A 21,424-nucleotide genomic window follows, 5' to 3' on the forward strand; every position below is an offset into this window, starting at 1 on the left:
AGACTGGGGCCTTCCATCTTCAAGGCAACCATATCATTTCTGAATAGCTGTAATTGTTAGAATCTTCTTTCTTTACAGTTGACCCCTGAACAATGCAGGGGTGAGGGACATCCTGCCCAATGAAAAAAAATCTGTATATAACTTTTGATTTCCCAGAAACTTAGCCACAGTCCTCTGTCACTAAGCACCTGCTAAGGATTGTTTCCTGTGCCCCCACGGGTGCCAAAACCTGTGGATGCTCAGGTCCCTTATATAAAATGGCACAGAACAATCCAAACAGTCTTCCCTCTGTATCCACGGATTCCCAACTGCAGATTGAATAGCCATTTTTGATCCACAGTTGGCTGAAAATTCGTGAATGGAAAACCCAGGGATATGGAGGGTGGATTGTGTATTTATTGAAAAAAAATCACAGATAAGTGGATCTGCACAGTTCAGACTGTGTTGTCAGGGGTCAAGGTCTAGTGACCTTCCTGTGATACCTGCCTATGGGTTTAGTTCTGCTTCTTGAAGCAAATCAAGACCAATGGAATTCCAACCCTTCAGTGGATTTCTCTTTGTAAGTTGTCAGAGGCACCCTGTAAGAGAGCATGTGGGGAAAAATAAACGTCATTGTTCAATTGGTCATATTCCTTCCTGTTATTAGTGAGCTCTCCATGAAACAATCCAAACAGGTTTCAGTGACGTGGGAAGCCTACTGGGGATGTTTGTTTAATATGTTAGGTTTGGGGGACACGGGTCGTCCGATTTCTGCAGCAGCATCACTGAATCCTCCTGGGTGACAGCTTCTCGCTCTTCTGCAGTGTTTCCATAGCTAATGAGACGGCTGCATTTTAAGTCTGACCGGGACGTAAAGGGCCTGAAAGTCCCCTAAGAATTCCAGATGTGTTTAATGTTAGCACTTACTCTCACGATACTATAGCACCATTTAGGAGAAATTTTTATTGAAGCCGCAACCTGAGGGGCTGGGGGACGTATTGTTCAATCATTTCCCCCACAAGTGTTTGTTGAGTTTCTATTTTGTGCTATATGATGTTCTATAGACATGTGTTACATCAGAGAATAGACAAAAATTCTTACCCTTAAGAGCTTACATTCTTATGAGGGACTTTAAAATGTGCAACTAAACATCGAAATATGAGTCAATTACGTGGTAAGTTAAAGTGGCAAGTGCTTTAAAGGATAACAGTTGGACCAAGGTCAGGGGCAGAAATACGGGGAGGGTGGCGGTGAAGGTCGCAATTGTGAATAGGGTGTCAGGGTGCACCTCCTTGAGACGGTGTCCGTTGGACAAGGAGACTTACTAGGAGCGACCAGGGACGTAGAAGGAAAACTAAGAGGTAACATAAAAATGTTGTCTTAAGTATTTTAAAAGTCATGGTAGGCATGTAATTTTGCTTACATGTGGAATTTAGAGAACAAAATGATCAAACAAACAAAATTGAAACAGACTGGAAGATACAGAGAACAGACTGAATGGTCGTCAGAGGGGAGGGTTTTGGGGGAAGTCAGGTGAAAAGGTGAAGGGATTGAGAAGTGAAAATTGATAGTTACAGACCAGTCACAGGGATGTAAGTACAGCACAGGGAATATAGTCAATAATATTGTGATAACTATGCATGGTGCCAGATGAGTACTTGAATTATTAGAAGGGTCACTTTATAAAGGACATGGCTGTCTAACCACCATGCCGTACACCTAAAACTAATAGAAAGCAATATTGAATGTCAACTGTAATAGAAAAAAGGGAGTCATGGTAGAAATCATTGAGGGTTGGTCGCCTTTAGAACATTTAATGTGGTTTGGTCATCAGGAGCCATAGTTTGCTGAAAGATCTTGTCTTGGTTGTGAGTGTCCTTGGTCTGTGTGCCAAGAAGGGCCTCAGATGAGGTTTCTGCTGGGTTGAGTGTAGCAGTGGCTGGGGAGTTGAGTGACACAGACCAGGAGGTGTTTTTGTGAAACTGGAAGACGTGAGAGGTAAGTCTACGTAGTCAGAGTCACAGCCACACAAAGGGCCAGAGGCAAGAAGGATGGACTTGAGTCAAGATGGCGCCTCCACAGCACAGAAGGGGGAACGTCTCCCTTTCCTGCAGTGTAACCGAACATAAGATAAGACAGAAGGAGGAACTCCCAGTTCTGCCTATTATAACTGAGGGTGTAGTTAAAATGTACATTCCAGGGGATGTCTCTCCACACTGTTCTGAAAGCAGAATAAATCAGGGAGATAAATCGGGGAGACACTCCCCCAAACTGAGCTGAGAAGGAGGGATATGCACAATCTCTTAGCTCTCACCAAGTTTAGAAGTGTGGCGAACACTGTGTCCAAGGCCTCAACCCCCAGGGTCTCTGTGCTGAGCCACAGGAAAGACAAAAGGGTGGAGCTTTTTGCTCAAAGAAATGATCAACTCAAGAGTTAGTGGTCTGTTGAAAGGGAGATTAAAAAAATTGGGAAATTACAAAAAAGGGACTGTTGCCCTTTGCATCTTTGGGGCCATACTTGTGACAGATGTCTGTGGTAGACGGTGTTCTAGTATCCCTTCCACCCTAGGATGGCTTCCTCGGCGCTTACAGGAGTTTGGTGTGAGAGAATGACAGAGAAACCAGAGACTGGGGGACCGAGGTCAGAGGGGGCTGGTTTAAGCAACGGAATCCCCCACACGAGGCTCTTCTTCTCTTGAGGACCCGGGCGGCCCGTTTGGTCTGTTGGGCACCATACATGGTATTTAGGGGCTGGAAAAAATGTTTGAGAACTGAAAATGTATTAGCCCCAAAGAAAACCCTAAAACTGAAGTCGATAAAAACTTGGTTTGCAAAACATGATGTGATGACCCCTTCCCTCACTGCTAAATTCAGGATCCACAAAAATCACACCGTTATATGAAAACAGTGTGTGGGCTTTCTCTTTACAAGAATTCCTATGTAGATGCAAGAGCTGCCAGGGAACCGGGATTTACATTGCTCAGAGCCAAGTAATTTCAAAAGCAAAGTTACAATGGCAAAATTTATTTATTTATTTACTTTCACCCTCACCCGAGGATATGTTTTTATTGATTCTTAGAGAGAGAAAAGCATTGATTGGTTGCCTTCTGTATGCAGCATGACTGGGGATTGAACCCCAAATCTACATATGTTCCCTGACTGGGAATTAAACCTGTGACCTTTCTGGTGCATGGAATGATGCTGAGCCACACCGCCAGGGCTCAAAGTTTATTTTTATAAATATACGAATATATGTTTATATAAATATATCAATATATATTCATATATGTGAATGTATATTTTTATATATTTATTAGCAAAAAACACATATACCCTCTAATGTGTGGTGTGGGTACCTTTTAATAACTGTGTGGTGTGGAGTGGGGTTGAAACCTCCAGAAATAAGTCCAGGGACTGAGATGGTATGAACAGAGCCCCGACCTGAGACATGTGTTGGATGCTGGGGGGACTAGCACTTATTTAATCTGTACAGTTGGGAAGCCAAGGTGAAGAAGGGCAACGTAGCAGTTACATGATGGGCTTTCAAGAAAGGGTACCAGCTCTGGGTCAGGGTGGCAGGGGAGAAAGCCTCTTGGCAGCAGCCTCCTGGGTGTTAACTTTCCCTGGCACCTCACCTCACCTCTAACCCCCTCTGCCTTCCCTCCCTAACACGGCCTCATCCACTGACTTCGCTGAGTCCTTTCTGGAATGAATTCTCACAGAGCATTCCTTTCCAGAACGCCACGGTGACAGAGTTCTCAAAGGCTGTGATTGATGGGCTTTGAAACACTCTTTCTTTTTGGAAATATTTATATTTGATCCCTTTTGGACAGACTGCGCATAACTAGAGCTTATCACATTGCTGGAAATCGCGGGCGGACTCTGAGAGACAGCAACCCTGAGCTACGGGCCTGGAGACAGAAGATGAATATCCATTTGTGCCTCGTTGTCCTCAGCCCCCGGTCACTGTGAATAACGTGTGGAAGAGATTGGGGCGATCATGATCTATTACTTGGTGGCAGCGATTCTGGTTGTTATTTCTTCAATAGTGATTTGTCATTCTCTGCAGTGACACAAGTCCCGGGCCTTGCCCGGCCACTCGGAGCGTACGACAGTGACGAATTCATGTTTATATTCCAACGTTTTAAACCTGAGCTCAACCTGACCCATGGCTCCCGTTTGGAAAGGTGTTGAACAAGCACTTTCGAAAATCTCTTTGATTTCGCTGGCATTACAATGAGACTCTCTTGGCCCCTTCCTGGATGGGGGAGGGGGCTTGTGAGAAATGCTACCCAAAGTGAGAAGGTCAAATATGAGATACAAACAGTTTCTCAGTTTTTTCTTACCTCTTATCCTCTTAGCAGAAATAATATAGTGGGTAAGAGATGAGCACAGACTTGCTTTGCTCCGAGCATCAATGTCCCTAGGAAGAGGAGGAGAGCCTTGGCGGTTTGGTCTTTCCAAATCTGAACATCAAGGAGGGTCTAGCAATCTCTCCCCTTATTTGAAGCAGGTGAGGGCTTTTGCGGACACGCGTTTGTGCCTGCGTGTACGTCCTGCAGGTGGGTGAGCCAGGGAACCCAGGCCTTTCCAGGCTGCGCTTTAATGCCAAAGATTCTCTGAAACCGGGTCTGGGGACCCTAGGAGGTCATGGAAGCCGGCAGGAAAGCACCATGTGTCTTGGGAGCTCACGCATGTCTGTGAAGTGTGAGAGCCGTAGGAAATCTTTAGGAAAATGGAAACATCTCATCTTTCCTCTCTGGAAGGATCTTTCTTGTCTATACACATCAACTGCCTTTTCTTTTTTCCATTCACACGAGCGACCCAAGGGATTAGGAGACAATATTTGAGTTGCAATTAGTCACATTGAAATGGATAACTTAAACAGCTGTGTTTCACACCAAAAACCTTTTTTTTTAGGTATCTGTCCTAGATTCTCAGTTTTGAGACAGAAAATGAAATCACGCTCCAACCCGGCAGTGTGATGGAGAGGGGGAGTTTCCCCTCGGGTTCTGCCGGCTTCTCCGCCCGGCAGTGCGTACTGGGCTCCAGACTTGCCCCACCCGATGCCCTCGGTGTCCTTGCTCACCTGCAGACTGTCCCCGGCTTTCAAATGCCTGTCAACAAGCTAAGATGACAAATTTGCCTGTGATAATGTGCTGAAGCAAATATGCATTTTAGCTGAAGTCTCCTGGAATCGACCCCGCGCGTGCTGCCGAAGCCTGCCGAGGCTTTGACGGCAGGGGGTTCAGGTGAACGCACATCCAGGGAAAATGGAAGCACGCTGGTATCGGTGACACCTGTCATCCCCCTTCTTTGCCGGCCACACAACCCCTTTTCTGCCTTCCTTTTCCGATTTGCAGATGTGGAATTCTGAGTCACTCTCAGGACAATAGCAATTTCCCAAGTATTATCGGAAGTGACATTAATTTGCTAATTTAAAACCCAGATGAAGAGGAACGACAATGCATTTTCACTGCGTACCAGTGCTTTGCAGAGTACTGTGTCATATATAGTAGGTTATTAATACCGCCCAGAGCCTTGGCAAACACCATTCTTTGCCACATTCTACTTTTTCATAAACATCTTATCTCATCCAACCTAACATAACTCCTAATACTTTATATAACCATGAAATTCAACACCCCACCTTCATTGGATGGATCTTCTCTTCCAAAGCGCAGTCTTTCTTCAACTCACTTCATGTGACAACAACATTAATTGCTATTTTATGCACATTACACAGACAGACTTCTTCACAACTTCACTTCTCGGTAACTTACACTGGTTGACAGCATCCTCAATTAGCAGAGTCATTTCCATATCCTGGACATATACATTGATCAGAAAAGATGACAATTTATTTTTAGACCGACGCAGGCTGCATATTTTAAATACATTTCCCATTTGGCAAAAATGGCGTGGTAGCTAATGTATGCACAATATTTCCAAAAACATTGGTGCTTTCCCATAAATATCTTCCATATTTTTTTTCAGTGAGTAATAAAAAAGGTTGAGGTGGGATGTGTTTTACCCCACCACATTATATCATTCCTATTTTTCCTCTTTGTTGGATGGCAATCAGGGGCCCCGGTGCCAAGCTTTGGAAGCAACAGCATCTGGCTCCTTGGCAGAGCCTGCGGGCAGACTTGTTGCCAGCCTCTGAGCTGTGTCTGGGTCTGTTGCATGGTTTGGCTACAGATGGACTCTCTGGGTTGCCTCGTGCTTCTGGAAGCCAGTCCTGGCTTTCCTTTGATTCTGAGGACTTTACTCATTTTTATTCATTTGTGAAGAAGCGCCCATCCAAATGCTTTATGAGACCAACACTGGAGGACATTAGTGGGTCAAATGTTGCCTTTGCAAAGGCAGAGGTCAGGGTGTGTTTGGACGGGAGACGGGGCCTTCTGAGGAGGGGTCTCCACGTGTCCGCGTATCTTTCTGTGAACTTCCGTTCTAAGGAGATTGGAAAGAGGCCATTTGTGTGTGAACTTCTCTCCCTTGCCCAGGATGAGGCTGTGTGGCTACCTGGAGAGATAGAAATACGGCAGAGCCCAGACTTCCTCAGATCAGTGAAACCTTCCATATCTTTTGTCTTTTTAATGAGTCACACCCTAAGAAAATGAACACACCAGACAAAGGTCTTCTCATCTTCTCTCCTGTTCCACGTTACTGTCCCAGGAGTAAGAGGTGATACCTCGGCTAGAAAGAGGGCCGAACAGTGCGTCTGAACGTGGTCTGAACGGAGCGCAGATATCAAAGCCGGATCGCTGGCATTAGTGTTCCCCGCACCCCTGGCCTGTTCAGTTTTCTCAGTACCTCGAACCCCTGCCACCGCTGATTTCTCAAACCACTTGGGTCCACCACGAATCTCTATGTCCTGAACACACATGCAACACTCATTTCTTAAGTGAATATAAATTATTTTAAGGATTATTATAAGAATGTCATGATATTTCTTGAGTGCATTTACTCCTTCATTGGTCCATTTGTCAACATCTATTTGTTGAACACCATTATTTGCTGAACACAAAAAGAAAATGTTGCCGTGGGGGAAGATGGGAAATGAACCAATGGTCAAATCAAGTCACAGGAGACTAGAGGTAGTAAGAGTGCTGTGAGGGAGATAAGACCGTGCCTGGAAGACAGGGTTTGGGGGGTAAAGAGAGCTGCTGCAGATTGATCGGGAAGGATTATCCGAGGAAGCGGCGTTAGATCGAAAACCTAAAAGGTGAGCGAGTTGGAGATGCTGGCAACGGTGCGACAGACCACTTCAGATGTGGATACTGGTGATTCTGCAGGTACTGAGTGGTCGCTGTGCGTCAGGGACCACACCTGCTTTTCCTAGGGCGGCAATTTTCAACCTCGTGTGTCTCCTGGCACACATGGGCTAATCATTAACATCCTGTGGCCCACCAAAAAATAGGTTTTTTTCCTGATCTGACAAAAATAGGTATACTTTTGGTTGATTTAAGAAAAAATAGTGATAGTCAGTACCTACCCTTTTTGTGACTTTTTAAAAAATCAGGTGCTTGTACTTGTGTATAAGGATTTCTGGTACCAAGAATTAACCAATCAGACCACCTTATTACGCAACTGACCAGCTAAATGTAACTGTATTATATGAATGATATCTTTATGGTTCAGGACAGGGCGTTCACACCGGATGGCTATTGTGCTGATTGTTGTCATTTTTTAAAATTTGGTAATTTAAGGGAAGAGAGTGTGTGTCCCTGACTAAATAGTCAGGTGTTGCATGTTTAACACAATCTTGTGGCACACAAGTTGAAAATCACTGTCTTAGGTGATCCTCATTAAAAAATGACAACAAAACCTTGACTTAAGGACTATTGTCATCATTTATTTAATAAGAGAAAACTCTACAAGATTTCAACCTTTCTATGACTAATTGAGGCAGGCATATTGCCTCCGCATGCTGTGAAACCAAACCAGAGCAGAAAACCATTGGTTTATTTTTTTCTATGCCCTCAAATAATAAAGCTATGAAGTTAAAAAAGATACTTGCAGATATCAAAGCCTTACATATTGATAAAATAAACAACTCTCTTTCCTACACAGTGTTTGGGACAATAAAAAAACAACTGGCAGATTGCTTTCAAAACACACAGAGAACTCAGACACAGATCTCGGTTAATCAAAGCGTAGGGTACGTTTTATGCAATTGAAGAATAATGAATGCAGTTCTATTTCTAATACAGAAAAGCTGGCTTTTCCTAGAAGGCCTGACCTGGCTGCTCCTTCCCCCCTAAATTAAGCCCATGGCTCTTTTTTTTTTTTTTTTTAAGCCCATGGCTCTTGAATGCCTCCCCGTATACCCATGGGTCATGGAAAAGAAAAACTTTCCCCTCTGTATTTTTCAGATGATATATGTCACATGACTCCAAAGTCACCAAAGTTATCTATTTACTTGAGCTGAAAGCTTCTGGATGTATTTAAAAAAATAATTTCTAGTATACCCAGAAGTAGGAAAGGGCTCTGTCAGTCAATATGGGTATTTGTTGTTGCCTATTGTACATTTAACAAAAAGCACAAAAGTTCTGTGAGAGAGCATAGTCCCACAAAGCAATGATCTACTAATGGCAGGAAGCGTGCAACCCAGCATTTGCGTGTTTTCAGCTCACCAAGATCTAGTAAACTTCACCAATTCTTGCTTTTCTTTTTTCAATCTGTACAAATATCAGTTACCCATTGCTTTTATATTAGTTACCTCTTTTGGTATCTTGTCACTTTCTATACATAGCAGGAGTTTGTTCTCATAAACATATTAGACATCATTCAACTCCCTCAATTAGTCTAGGTAAGTCTAATCTAATTAATGTAAATGGCCCCTATTGAGCAGGCAGAATCCTCCAAGATGCCACGTTTCTTTGGATTCAAGTGATCAAATCCTTTGAATCAAATAATCAGAGAGTTTTTAAAAATCCAGTATTTGACTGAATTGATCGCTCATTTGCCTAAATGTATCAATTAATTTAATTAAGGAAACAGAACCAATTATGTGTATATGTTCAATTATTGCATTGAAATCATTTTCATTTGAAGCCCATTTTTAAACGCCTACCTTTGGACAGAATAGTTTCCTCTACACTAAAATTTTGTATACTCTACCTAGGAGCAAAGTCTTCCTCAAAATTCTGCCCCATGGTTGACGTCAGTTGAAGATACTACATCAGCTTAAAATATTATGAAACCTTCACTCCAACTTATTATTGAAGTATGTCTACTTTCAGGGACTCATCACAGACATTACTATCTGAGTATGCTGACCTGAAGATTGCATGAGCAGTGACTTATTGTTTCCATAAAAAAAAACTTTACAAAAGAAGAAGAGGAATAATTTTGAAGGTTTAAGTGTCCTCTCCACTAAATGGGCTCAAAACTTTTCTAGAACATTTAACTTTTCTGGCCTCAAACCTAATCGCTTTGGGGTTTCTTCTTGTAGATAACAGGATTCTTTGAAAAGGTGATACTGGAGTCCAGGTGATCAGGATGAGCTCCAGGAGAGAGGCATGGTCGGAGGGGTGCTGTCAGGGCCCCCGGCATTCCCCAGGGCCTTCCCCTTCAGGGTGGGCAACATTTGGTTGAGTGACAGCATGTGGTGCTATAAGAGCCCCCCGTTATAGCACAGTGTGGCAGCTTTGTGGCACAGTTACAATGATAAATCTTTCAGAACCATTTGATCTCCTGGATGTATCATCTCTGCTATGGTGAGCAACAGACTCTGGGAGTTCTGGGTCCCAGGACCCACCTAGCACAAGCGAGGCAGGACCGGTGTGTGGAAAGTTGAGAAGGTCTGAGACTGCCACACAGACAGCTCTGAGGGGACTGGAGCAGAGGGTTGGAGTCCGTCTAAGTGAACATTAACAAACGTGTTTACGTTCTCTCTCCTCTTTCCCCACCTGAACTTTCCCGTGGACTTCCTGTGTTCATGGACCCCTGGTGGTGTTGAGTCCCCTGCTCTCCTCAAAGCTCTCACAAGTGAAAGCTATTTTTATTCTATGTCCTACATGTCACAAGTCCCCAGAGGTGCAATGGGTGTCCTTTCCTCCTTCCTTCTTCAAAACCTCCTGATAAACGACTGATTGTTCCTTCTTGTTTCTTGAGACTGCTGGCCTCTCAGTGTCTCCTGTTCATTCAGAGATGACCTTGGTGCCTCGCTCACTGACCCCCATACTCACTGTCGTTGTTCATGGCGACTTCATCATGACATTGATAATCCAGCTACCATCTGGCCTTAGCTCTTCGATCTCTGTTGCTCTGAAGATCTCTAGAGGTCTGCAACAGCCTTGACCTTGTCACTAAAAACAACTGCACTAACATCTTCACAAACTTCCCGAAATCTCACAGGTAGGCATCTTGCTCTTTGACCGCCATTTCCTATCTTTCCTGTTAATGTTCTGATTTCCCTTCTAACAGCACTCGCATGACTGACAATCCATTCATTGGCCTGCCCCTACTCGTTCACTGTTTCATTGCTACCACCACTACCGCCATCCACACACATATATCCCCACTTCCTTTCTTAGCTTAGATTCCTGGTCCAGCAGTGTAAACACTTCTTTGCAGATGCCCCTACCAACGCTGCCTCTTCCATCCTCGAGCATGCACGCTCACTAAAACTCCAGTACTTGCCCAACCTACCTATTCACTTATTCTTTGCTGGAACTCAAAAGCTGAAAGTCACTGAGTTGAATCACCTTGTCTCCATTGAAATGGAAGCATCCCTGCTTGTTTCTAAGGCCGACTCCTCTGTTTATGATCTGAAGCTCATCTCTTCTGTTCTTCTCAAGGACTTTGGCTCCTGCAATTATTACATCTCTTTCTTCCTTAATTTCTTATATTCATTTGAATCCACAAACAAACAAGAATCAATAGCAAAGAGCCTTGACACCTCTTCTCATTCTATGTTTAACTTCCTTTCTGTGCTTCCCTACCTAGAAAATAATTTGAAATGATTGTTATGACTCATCGTTTTCATTTTCTTGCTTCTCAATCTCTCTTAAAACCAGTCCAATTTTGTCCCCACCATTGCAATGGAATGGCTTTGTTCAAGGTCATTGGTTCAAAAGCTGTGAATCGGTTCTCCGCCCCCTTCCTCCCAGACCTCTCAGCAGCATTTGGTATGTGTCATGACCCTTCCTTGTGAAGTGCTTTTTCCCCTGGCTTCCAGGACCGCACGTTAGCTCGGTGGTCCCCCGACCTCAGTGGCTGTGAGCTAAGTCCTTCTGATGGCTCCTCCTATCCACTCTTCTCTGTGTTTGGGTTCCCAGGACTCTGTTCTTGACTTTTTCATTTATTTTCGCTGTCCCGCAGCAATCTCATCCAGTCCCATAGATTGAAGACCTCTTTACACGCTGACCATTTTGTTTATTTATCCAGCTCTGACATTCCTTCGAGCTCCAGATTCAAATGTTCATCTGCTTACTAACATCCCCACTCAGACAGCGAACAGGCATCTCACAGTCAACACTGTCAACACCAAACCCTTGATTTTCGCCTTCTCTCTGGCCCCTCCGACTCCATCACAACCAAGCTCCCCCTTTCAGTTTATGGCATCACAACTGCTCACACTGAGAACCCTGGAGTCACTATTGATTGTTCTGTTTTCTTCAAAACCTACACCCAACCCAGGAGTAAGTCCCAGTGGTGCTCCTTCTAACATACATCCCCAAACTGATTGCATCTCCACCCCAACTGCTACAACTGTGGTTATACAGGGCAGATAAAGTGATTTTTCTAAAACGTAAATCAGAGTATGCCACTCCCCTGCCTAAAGCTCTGTGATGTCTTCGATTAGGCTTAAAGTGAAATTCCAAGTGGCCTCAGTGGTCTGGGTGCTGCCTTCCCTTCTACTGTCCTCCGGGATCCCCTCTCCCTGCTGCTCTCTCTGTTCTAGCCTCGAGGTCCTTTCAGCCACATTGTCATCCTCATCCTGACCATTTGGAGTCCTTGTCCCTTGATCTCTGCCTCCCTCTCATCTGGGCCTCAGCTCCTATGGCCCTTCTCGGAAGGACTTCCTCATGTCCTTGCTCAAGCAGGCGTGGGCTTCCAACCCCCACCCCCAGGGGCTCTATCTCAGAGTGCTTTATCCTTCCCCAGGGCACACAGACACACCTGAAACGATCCCATTTGCTCGTTTTCTAGGGTTTCAGCCTGTCTTCCTTAATTAGAGCATTCGATATCTAAGAGAGTAAAAGCTACGATTATGTTTTTTCTTCTCTATCGTGGAAAAATACTCTATAGTTTGACCATTTTCACCAGTATTTCTCATGCTAATAAAAAACATAAAAAACACCCCTACAATGCTTAGGGGTGAAAGATGAGTAGACCACAGATATATCGACATATGTATAACTGATATCTTTTGTGTTTCCTGATGATTAATTGGCAAGAGCAGGTGTTTGGAGAGTAGCGACTGCACTTTGGGAGACTTTAGTGCCGCCTACAGCTGAGCTGGGCGCTGGTCTCATGAGAATGCTCAAAGTTCATGATCAGGAGAGGTGTAATCCTGTGAACTTTGATAAATTTGGATTGTTCTTTTTCCAAAGTGTAGCTCTGGCTCAGACTGACACCAGCTACGAGGGATGCCCCTGCAGACACACAACTCCGCATGTTTGGGGGGGCTGCCCCAGGCCTGGGTGTGGGAGGTTGAGGGGCCCTGAGTTCTCAGATGGGGCTTCCTTTTCGGTGAGACAGTGAAGCGCATGGGTGTGCTGGGTGACTAACCCTTGGGGACCGCCCTTTCTCGGGAGAGGCAGTTCCAGAAGCGGTGGAAGTATAGTCATGTGGCTGGAAACACCTTAGGCAAGGCTTAAGGATATTAAGAACTACAAAGTAAAGAAGGTGGGGTCACGGCAAAGGCATGCAAAAAATCCCTCTGCACGGGGACTTGGCGCAGGAGGAAATCCTCCGGGAGGGGAAGTGAGTCAGAGTTTGCTCACTCGCTGGGGAAGGTGGACAATTGCACTGGAGCAGGGACTTGCTCGTTCACATCCTTGGGCTTAAAAAACAACAACCCCAAACCCTCCAATTTCTTCCTGCCCCATTGTGGAATCCTAGAAAATGTGTCTCGGGAAGGGTGTTTGGGAGAGTCTGTCTCGGTGGGCAGGAACAGGTCTGGGGCCACCCTCTGAAGGACAGCCACTCTGGACGGCGCCAGGAGGGGCCCCTTGAAGGCACTTCCGGTGTACCTGGGGCTTCTCTGGGGAGCTGGCGACTGTTCAGGAGCCAAGCCTTATCCTCTCTTGTTAGAATAGAAAACAGACACTGGGTATGGTACATGGAGGGAGGTGACCTGTCGTTCACATTGTGCTTCGAGTTCCTGAAGCTGTCTACAGTGAGCACTTGAAACAAACTGTGGGAAATCGTGCAGAGATCCATCTAATGTTTAAACAAAGGCCACTCATAGACTAGGGAAAGGTCTCCAGAAAGCTGTGTGCAGTTTACCTGGGAAGCCCCAGGGGGCAGTGTGAGGGGCGTGAGGGAAATCCTCCGTCTGAGCTTTGAACAAACTCCACTTCATTGGGTCTCTTTTCACCCAACCTAACCTCAAACCCACTCTCAGGAAGCGGGGAAGAACAGCTTTTGATTTTTCACAAGTCACCAGTTAAAATACCTCTGTGAATGTTGGGAAGTTCTATTTAAAGGAGACCCCCTGAATATACCATTTCCACCTGGCTGTGGAGGGTCTCTGTGTGACCCATTCTGCCATTTGGTATGGAATTGTCATGTGACCCATCGGTGGCCTTGGAGGATCCTGATGCTGCAGCTCATCTCCTTACGAAGAATCGGCCCACTGACGATGTAAGCGAGCCATCGCGCGAACCAACCTGTGCCTGGGCGGAGAGACCCGACCAGCCCCAGGTGAGAAGCAATGACATGCCTGCTGCCTCAGCACACTGGCGCCTCTCCCATGGCACCTCTCTCAGCCTCCTGTTAAGAATTTCACTTGTTCCTCACAGGGGTGACGAGGAGCTCCTTATTGCTCTGGTGGGTTCAGACTCTTGATGTATGCCATCATTTTGAAAGAGAATTTCGAGTATGACTTAGCAGAATTTATTTGATATGTATTCAACAATCACTTGTCTATTCTTTATGGATCAGTCTTGTGGAAACCGTGGGAAGCCAGAGAGAGAAACTATGTAGTTTCTGCTGTCACAGAGCTTGTGCTTGGTGAGGAACACAGATCAGCAAATCACCAGTGACAATTTCGAGGGCCCTGCTGTCTGGGAAGTAGGCAGAGCATGTCAATGGCGGGGTAGGGCCAGGTCAAGGTCAAGGTAAAGATGCTTAAGCTGAGTTTTCAAGGAGAAATAGAAGTTAGCCAAGAGAAGAGGAGGGAAAATGAAATCCCAGAACTGAAAGAACAGATGCTGGGGTTGGGTGTGTGAGGGAGCAAGGAGGCCCTGCCAGTGATCTGGCTGGAGGGCAGGGTGCTTGTGGCCCCTGGGTGGGGCTGAGACAGCCAGAGTCAAAGCAGTACCGATCGTTTGGGCTATCGTAAGGATGCTGCCATTCACTCCACAGGCTGTGGGAAACTTAACATGATCCGGCTTCTCTTTTGGAAAATCATTCTGGTAACATTATAGAGGACAGAATAAAGAGGAACAAGACTAGAAGTTTAGAATGAAGGTGAAGGTATGGCAATGAGAGATCCTTCATCAACAGAATTGACCAGAATCCATGACCCACTGTATGAAGTGGGAAAAGGAGTTGTGTGCAATACTTAGGTTTCAGATTTGGGCAAGCCCACTTTTGTTTATAAATGTCACATCAAAAGAAAATACATATTTTAAAGGCAACATTTTCCAAAGTAGACATGTTAAAGTTGCTCAGACAAACTTAAATAGCTCCGTTTTATAAGCTTACTTTAGGTTTCACTCTGAATCAAGAGGCAGAGAGCTTTCAGCAGCCAAGAGGCACCTGGCTTGCAGAGTTGAGTTATGATGGCTTGATGTTCTCAGGGTGTCTTACAATTCCCACTCAGATGGGGTATGACCTTGAGTGCACAAAGGATGAAGATCTCAAGAATAGAGGTTCTGCTGCCGTGTGAGCGAGATGTATAAATATGAATGTCAAGCCACTCCAATGCATGAAAGGCTTTTAAAATGCCCGAGAGTTCCGAAGTGCACTGAGCCCCACAGAAGCACAATGAAATGATAATGAAGACAACCAGAAGCAAGGACCACCCACCAGCGGTTTTACTGCTGTAACTAGGAATGAAGGGTCTCCCTGGAACTATTGACACTGGATGGCATTGTCATTTCCAGCACATGCGAAAGCTGTGATTGTGAAAGGAATTGTCTCTGTTAAGCCAGAGCCAGACTATTTATGGATGCCCTGCTCCCACCACATTCCTGTACCATGGCCATAGGTAAGAAAAAATGGAAAATGGCTGCTTGGTTGCCGATCATTTTCCCAGTAATTCCCTGTCCATGCTTAATTAACTGAGGAAGAAATATGCCCCAGGCCTCTTTCTGGAGGGCCTGGGGCTTAAGTTCAGCAGAGGCTCCTACCTTCCTATTTATTCCCTGGTGTTCTGGGAAACCTGGGGTCATGGTCCCTTCTTGGGCCACCCACAAAGCTATAGGTCAGAGGACTGCCCTTAACCTTAATATGAGATTCTTTCTCAAGCTCTAAGAAGAGAGCAAACCACTTGCTTTGCAGGCAGAATGCAAATATTAGACCATAATAACTCCATTGTCCCTGCTTTAGAAACTCACGTGTGTGTGCGGACACACACAGGCACGTGTGCACACACACAAAATGCCTCCGCTTGTGCTCCAGGAAGTGAGCTCAGGGAAACAGTGTGCACTGGTCTTTCCATTATTCCGTAGTGAAGAAGGGTGGGAGGTGAAGAGTGTGGTGAGACTTCAGTGGTTTTCAGGCCTTTGCTGGGTCTTCCATTCCGCCGTACAGCGTGAGGGGCAGGAGGGAGACTGTGTGGTAAGAACCAAGCGGCCAGTTTGGGTTCCCGCTAGTCCTGGGAACAGGCCGAGGAAAAGGACTCTGGGGTCAAGTAAGCTGATGCCTTTTCTTCTCCTCCGAGGAGTGTGGTTTCACTCATCCCATGTTCCATTCAGCTGCATGTCTGGATTTTTCTTTCTTTTTATTTTTTAGGTGACTTTTTAGAATGAGGGATTCATTCATTGAAGAAACATTGTGTGCCTAGCCCTGGACCAAGTGAGGGTTGACATGGGGGAGCCAGTGGAGCTCCCCTTACTAGCACCTACCAAGAAAACTCGCTACAATAGACACCAATGTGTTGGCATAAAATGAAAATGCATGATCTCTGCCGAGTAGGTTAGTCACGTCACAGGGACTTGAGGATGTCAACATGGGGGGTGAAGCCATCAGGGGAACCCCAGAGAGACCTAAAGCTAGTAGCCGATGGCTGTTCTGTAGTCTAAGACACCATGGAGCCCTTGCTAATGGCCTTTAAGCTGCAACAAGCCCTGGAGACAGTGCCCGACCACAGGGAAGAGTGTGGATTGGGACAGTTGGACCTGGAGTGAGGTGCACCTGGCTTGGATCTTACCTGTGCCTTTCATGAGCTCTGTAAGCACAGATATGCCAATCTCATCCAGCCTCAGTATCCCCGTTGGTAAAACTGGGCACGAAAATAATATAACTTTCTCATGGAATTAATGTGACATGATGTGAAATAATGCGGGGAACATCTTAGTTCAGTAATGAACTAGCTGTGAGCTTATGGTTATACTATATGAGGTCAATGCCAGGAGTATGGGTAGAGGAAGGGGCTGGGTTTAGGCACAGAGTAAGGGAAGGTATGACTCGCGACCCTGAATTTTAACCAGAATTATGACCTCCAGATCAGGAGTAGCTTTGGCATTAGATAGCTATTCTGGATATCACTGGCCCCGTTCATCTCCCGCCCTCCCTCCAACTCACACTCACTGCTTACCTGCTTTACTCTAATCCCAGGGCACACAGGCCACTGGGCCAGGTCAGGTCCCTACCACCACCAGGGAGACCACCCGTAACACATTTGTTTTCAGCTCCCTAAACCGACAGGGTAAGTGAACGTCTGAGAACCGATTGCCTTATTTCACCACTTTCAGCGAATTTGTACATCGCCTGCAGCACAAAGTTTGCTGAATTTCCAGCAAAAGCCCTATACTCAATGAGCCTGAAATGACAGCTGCTGAGACTCTCCATTTCCTTCCAGTGGGGAATATCTCTTTGACCAGAGCCCAGCAGAAAGCTCCCCAGATCATGATCCTGACTTTGAACGAGCCTCAGATATGTTTACATCTGGTGCCCAAGGAGGGTTTCAGGTAGGATGGAATTGAGGCAAATACACCCAGCTTCCCACTGCTAGGAGTGCAGGATGGAGGAGGAGGGAAAGGGAGCAGGAGACAGAGGAGGCAGATAAAGAAGGTAGACAAAGTTGTAAAAAAGTTGCCTATATACGCATGACGGATGGAATCTGACATGGCTTTGGAGAAAAAAATCCCTGAGTTCAGAAATAATAACTCCTCATTAAATTTTTTAACCTAATAATTACAGTTGACATATGATATTATATTGGTTTCAGGTATACAACATAATGATTAGACATTTATGTACATTATGGAGTGATCACTGATAAATCTAGTACCCATCTGACATCATACGTACTTATTACAATAATAATAACTTATGTAGTGATTCCAATGGAAAGAAATGATGATTATTGGTAACTTCAGTTATAGTTCCTAAAGACAAATATGTGTTTCATATCTGATGCAGATTACAACTATTACAGAATGCAGAACTGAGGATACAGCAAATTATGACCTGGCAAATCATAATCCACACAAAAGATTGGGTATTTGTACCAAGACAACGCACCCATTGTTCAGTGAAACAGCCAGCGCCTACATGTAATGTCTGCATGTTACTTGTGACAATATTGGGCACTTCTAAAAGTCACGGGATTGTGAGACAATAACTAATACATCTCGATGTAAATTCTGTGCTGTTCCCTGAATTTGCACCAGCTTTTGCCATTTAAGTTTGTGCAGAGATGAATTGATTAGCACCTGCATGCAGTTGAGGGCTCTGAACACTTTGAGTGAGGTTAAACATCTCTCAGAAAATTCTCCGTATCTGATACAGAGACCAGTTACAACAGAGCTGTTCATCATCCAAAAAGCAACCAGACACAGCGGCATTATTCACGACAGCCAAAAGGTGGGAACCGCCCAAGTGTCCGTTGACAGACAAGTGGAGGAAGAAAGTGTGGTGGGCACATACAGTGAAATATGACTCAGCCACACAAGGAGGGACATTCTGATCCATGTTACAGCAGAATGAACCTCACAAACATGGGGCTGGATGGAGGAGGCAAGGCGCAAAAAATAAATACTGTGTAATTCCACTTATACGAGGTACCTATATTAGGCTAACCCATAGCAACAGAAAGGAGAGGGACTGGGGGAGAGTTCAGTGGTGGCAGAGTTTCTGATGAAAAAGTTCTGGAAATAGATAATAGTGACGGTTACTCAACATTGCAACAGTACTTAACGCTGCCGAATCGTACACTTCAAAAGGGTTACGATGGGAAAGTTTTATGTTATGTATAGTTTACCACAATTAAACAGACAGAAAGCTACCGTTCAGCTCTCCGGGTTTGGGGCCCGTTCTTTGCATCTAGACCTTCTGAAGAACAGGAGTTGGTTTTGTGACTTGGTGTTCTGATAACGATTGTTCAACTATTCCTCATAAAATGGGCTCGGGCTTCTCAGAGAGTGAACTGGGCACCCCCAGAGATGAAGAAGGCTGCCCCCTGAAACACTCAGATTGTTGCTGTTGTGCCCGAGAACAAGTGAGGGATGGGCGGGTTTTGAATAAAGGCAATAAAAAAAGCCCGGGTTCTTAAAGAGACGAGGTCAGCAGTGAGAAGTTCAGCCATGAGAAAGGAATAAGGAAACTCGTGGAAGGGTATTAGAAGCTCTGTATGTACTACTAGAGGCTTTTTGCTCATCCATCTTTTGTTTGTTTGTTTGTTGAATCCCTTGGGGAGAAGTTAATTTCTTTTTCTTTTCCAACATCTAGTGCTATTTTAGAAATACCACTAAGCGGCGAGTGTATTATCCTAGCCCAGACATTTACTCATTGTGACTAAGATCTTTGGTACCAGGGACGTAGCCCAGTTCCTGCCCTCCCAACCCTCATCACGGACGAGCCCTCTTAACCCGGGAGAGGTTGCTGTAGAACTGCCCGGATCCCCAGCTTGGTCAGGCAAGATTGGAATTATTTAGACGTAAAATTCTTCTGTCTGAGAAACGTGTCCTAAACCAGCACTGGCGCCCTTGGGGAGGATACCAGGGAAGAACCCACGGTGGCGATGGAGGGAAGATGACCTGATGAGCTTGGAGGGTCACCGTGAGCATTCCAGCTGCCCTTGGCCAGGTCCCCGTCAGGGGACAGAGCTTCGAGTGTTAATGTAAAACGAGAAGCAGGGTGGGAAGCCTCGCAGAGAGAACCAGAAAAACTCAAGTTAGATTTGGGTGGTGGGGTGCCTAGGTGCCTTGTTTCTCCTGCGAACTCCCGCAATCCCCTTAAGGTGGGAAGAGGGGAAGTAACATGAATCCATTTGTGAGGTCCAGTCCTCCTGGAGACATTGACTTTGGGGACAGAGCCCAGGACGCATTCGGGTGAGTTACAGGGAGGAAAAGCTCCAGGAGGGTATATAACCAGCCTCTCCATGCTGAGCTTGACAGCCACCAGAGCTGGAGTCCCGTCGGTGGTCGTTCACGGTGGCACGGGGCTGTGCAGACCTGGAAGGCATTGTAACAGAGTCACATAGTAGAGGAACACAGCAGAACCGCCTGTGACCCCATTACAGAGACACTCTGATGGGACCTCAGAGACACCCCTTCTCCTGACTGAGTGAAGAAAGAACTCCCATGTGCCCAGAAGCCCCATCCAAATGACTCACGTGTAAGGGTGACTTTTGGCTGGTGGCTGCAGCTGCTGTTGACAGCCTTGGGCAACTCTGCCTGCTGGCTTGCTTTGCACAATGGGGGGTCATTCTGTCCCTCCCCACCCAGGCCTGGGTCGGGCGGGCTGTTGATTGCTACTGCTGCTGCTGTTTCTCAGCTGTCCACAGCGAGGCCATGTGTGCGAGGCTGGGCACAGTGTGCCTTTGAGGTGGCTCTCCGGCCCCTTCCTTGCAGCTGCCCCACCTGTGCTGGCACCGAGCAGCTGCCGGCCCCTGCACACATCCTGCCCGTGGAGGCCAGCACAGCTCAGTACCCCTGGGCTCTGGAAAACCGCTTCAGCCACGCCTTGCTGACTACTGCCACCGTGTCTCAGCTCCAGCACCGGAGGCTCCCTCTCTGCCAGTTGTCAAGCATTTCCTAGGCCCAGGCCGTGACTCTGATGTCCCCACAGGCGGGTTAGTCACCCCCACTTGTTCTGTGACTCCAAAAGGCTCCATGAACTGGGAACGTTTCCTGACTGCAGGGGAGACAGGTGAAGACCACGTGGTTGAACTGATGGGAAGGGGCCACTCCTGGTGCAGAAACAACTCAGCATTTGCCGTCCACGAGGAGCCGGACAGGAGGGGCCCCACCGCTCCCCAGGGAGCGTGGAGACCTCACCGCCTCCCTGAGGCCTTTGGTGCTGTGCTTCCTGGGGCTGCTTGAAAATGCAGTCTTGCCGTAATTACAGGTTCTGCCTCTTACTCAGCAACTTATCCACTGTACAACAGAATTCACTGATAATTTAAAATCTTCTGTCATTTGTGCAAATTACTGGCTACGGGGGGCCATCTCATTGAAGAAGCCTGGAAAACGAACTCAGTTGCTGCTCGTTCCAGCACAATGAGCTGCGTTTAGCAATTCGATAAAAAAATAATCCCCGCGGGTTCTACGTCTCTGTTCGACTTCACAACACGCGCTGTCTCTACAGGACTGGCTTGAGGACTAACAATTATTTTTATAGCATGTTGACTTGAAAGGATTTCCCTAGAGGGAGTGACATTCTCTAGGTGACAGCCCAGGTCACTCCAGACTTCAGTCGTCCTCACAAAAAGGCCATCCAGCCAGTACCATAGACAAGACAGCACTGAGACTCCGGGAACCCGGGAGTGAGGCTGAGGCTGCCCCTGGACCAGGAAGACTGAGCAGGACCACCCTGGGAGGGTAAGGGGAGCGGTTACTCTCTGATTACCTGGCCTTCCCCCAGGCCAGCCCAGCACAGCCCAGCACAGCCCAGCACAGCCCAGCACAGCCCAGCACAGAGGGCTTTTCAGGCCTATGGTTTCTCCAGGGGAAAACAAAGCCCAAAGTGGACATCCAGCTCTCTGTGCATTGCACGGTGCTCCCGGAAGGCCAACATGGGCCTCGCCTCACGGGGATTACTGGGAAAATCTGCGGGCCCATCCCTGGAGGGCAGACAGAGACGGAAGAGGGAGGAG

This window comes from Artibeus jamaicensis, unplaced genomic scaffold (assembly GCF_021234435.1).
Source record: "Artibeus jamaicensis isolate MK-2021 breed Jamaican fruit bat unplaced genomic scaffold, CSHL_Jam_final scaffold_754, whole genome shotgun sequence".
In the NCBI taxonomy this organism is placed as follows: Eukaryota; Metazoa; Chordata; class Mammalia; order Chiroptera; family Phyllostomidae; genus Artibeus; species Artibeus jamaicensis.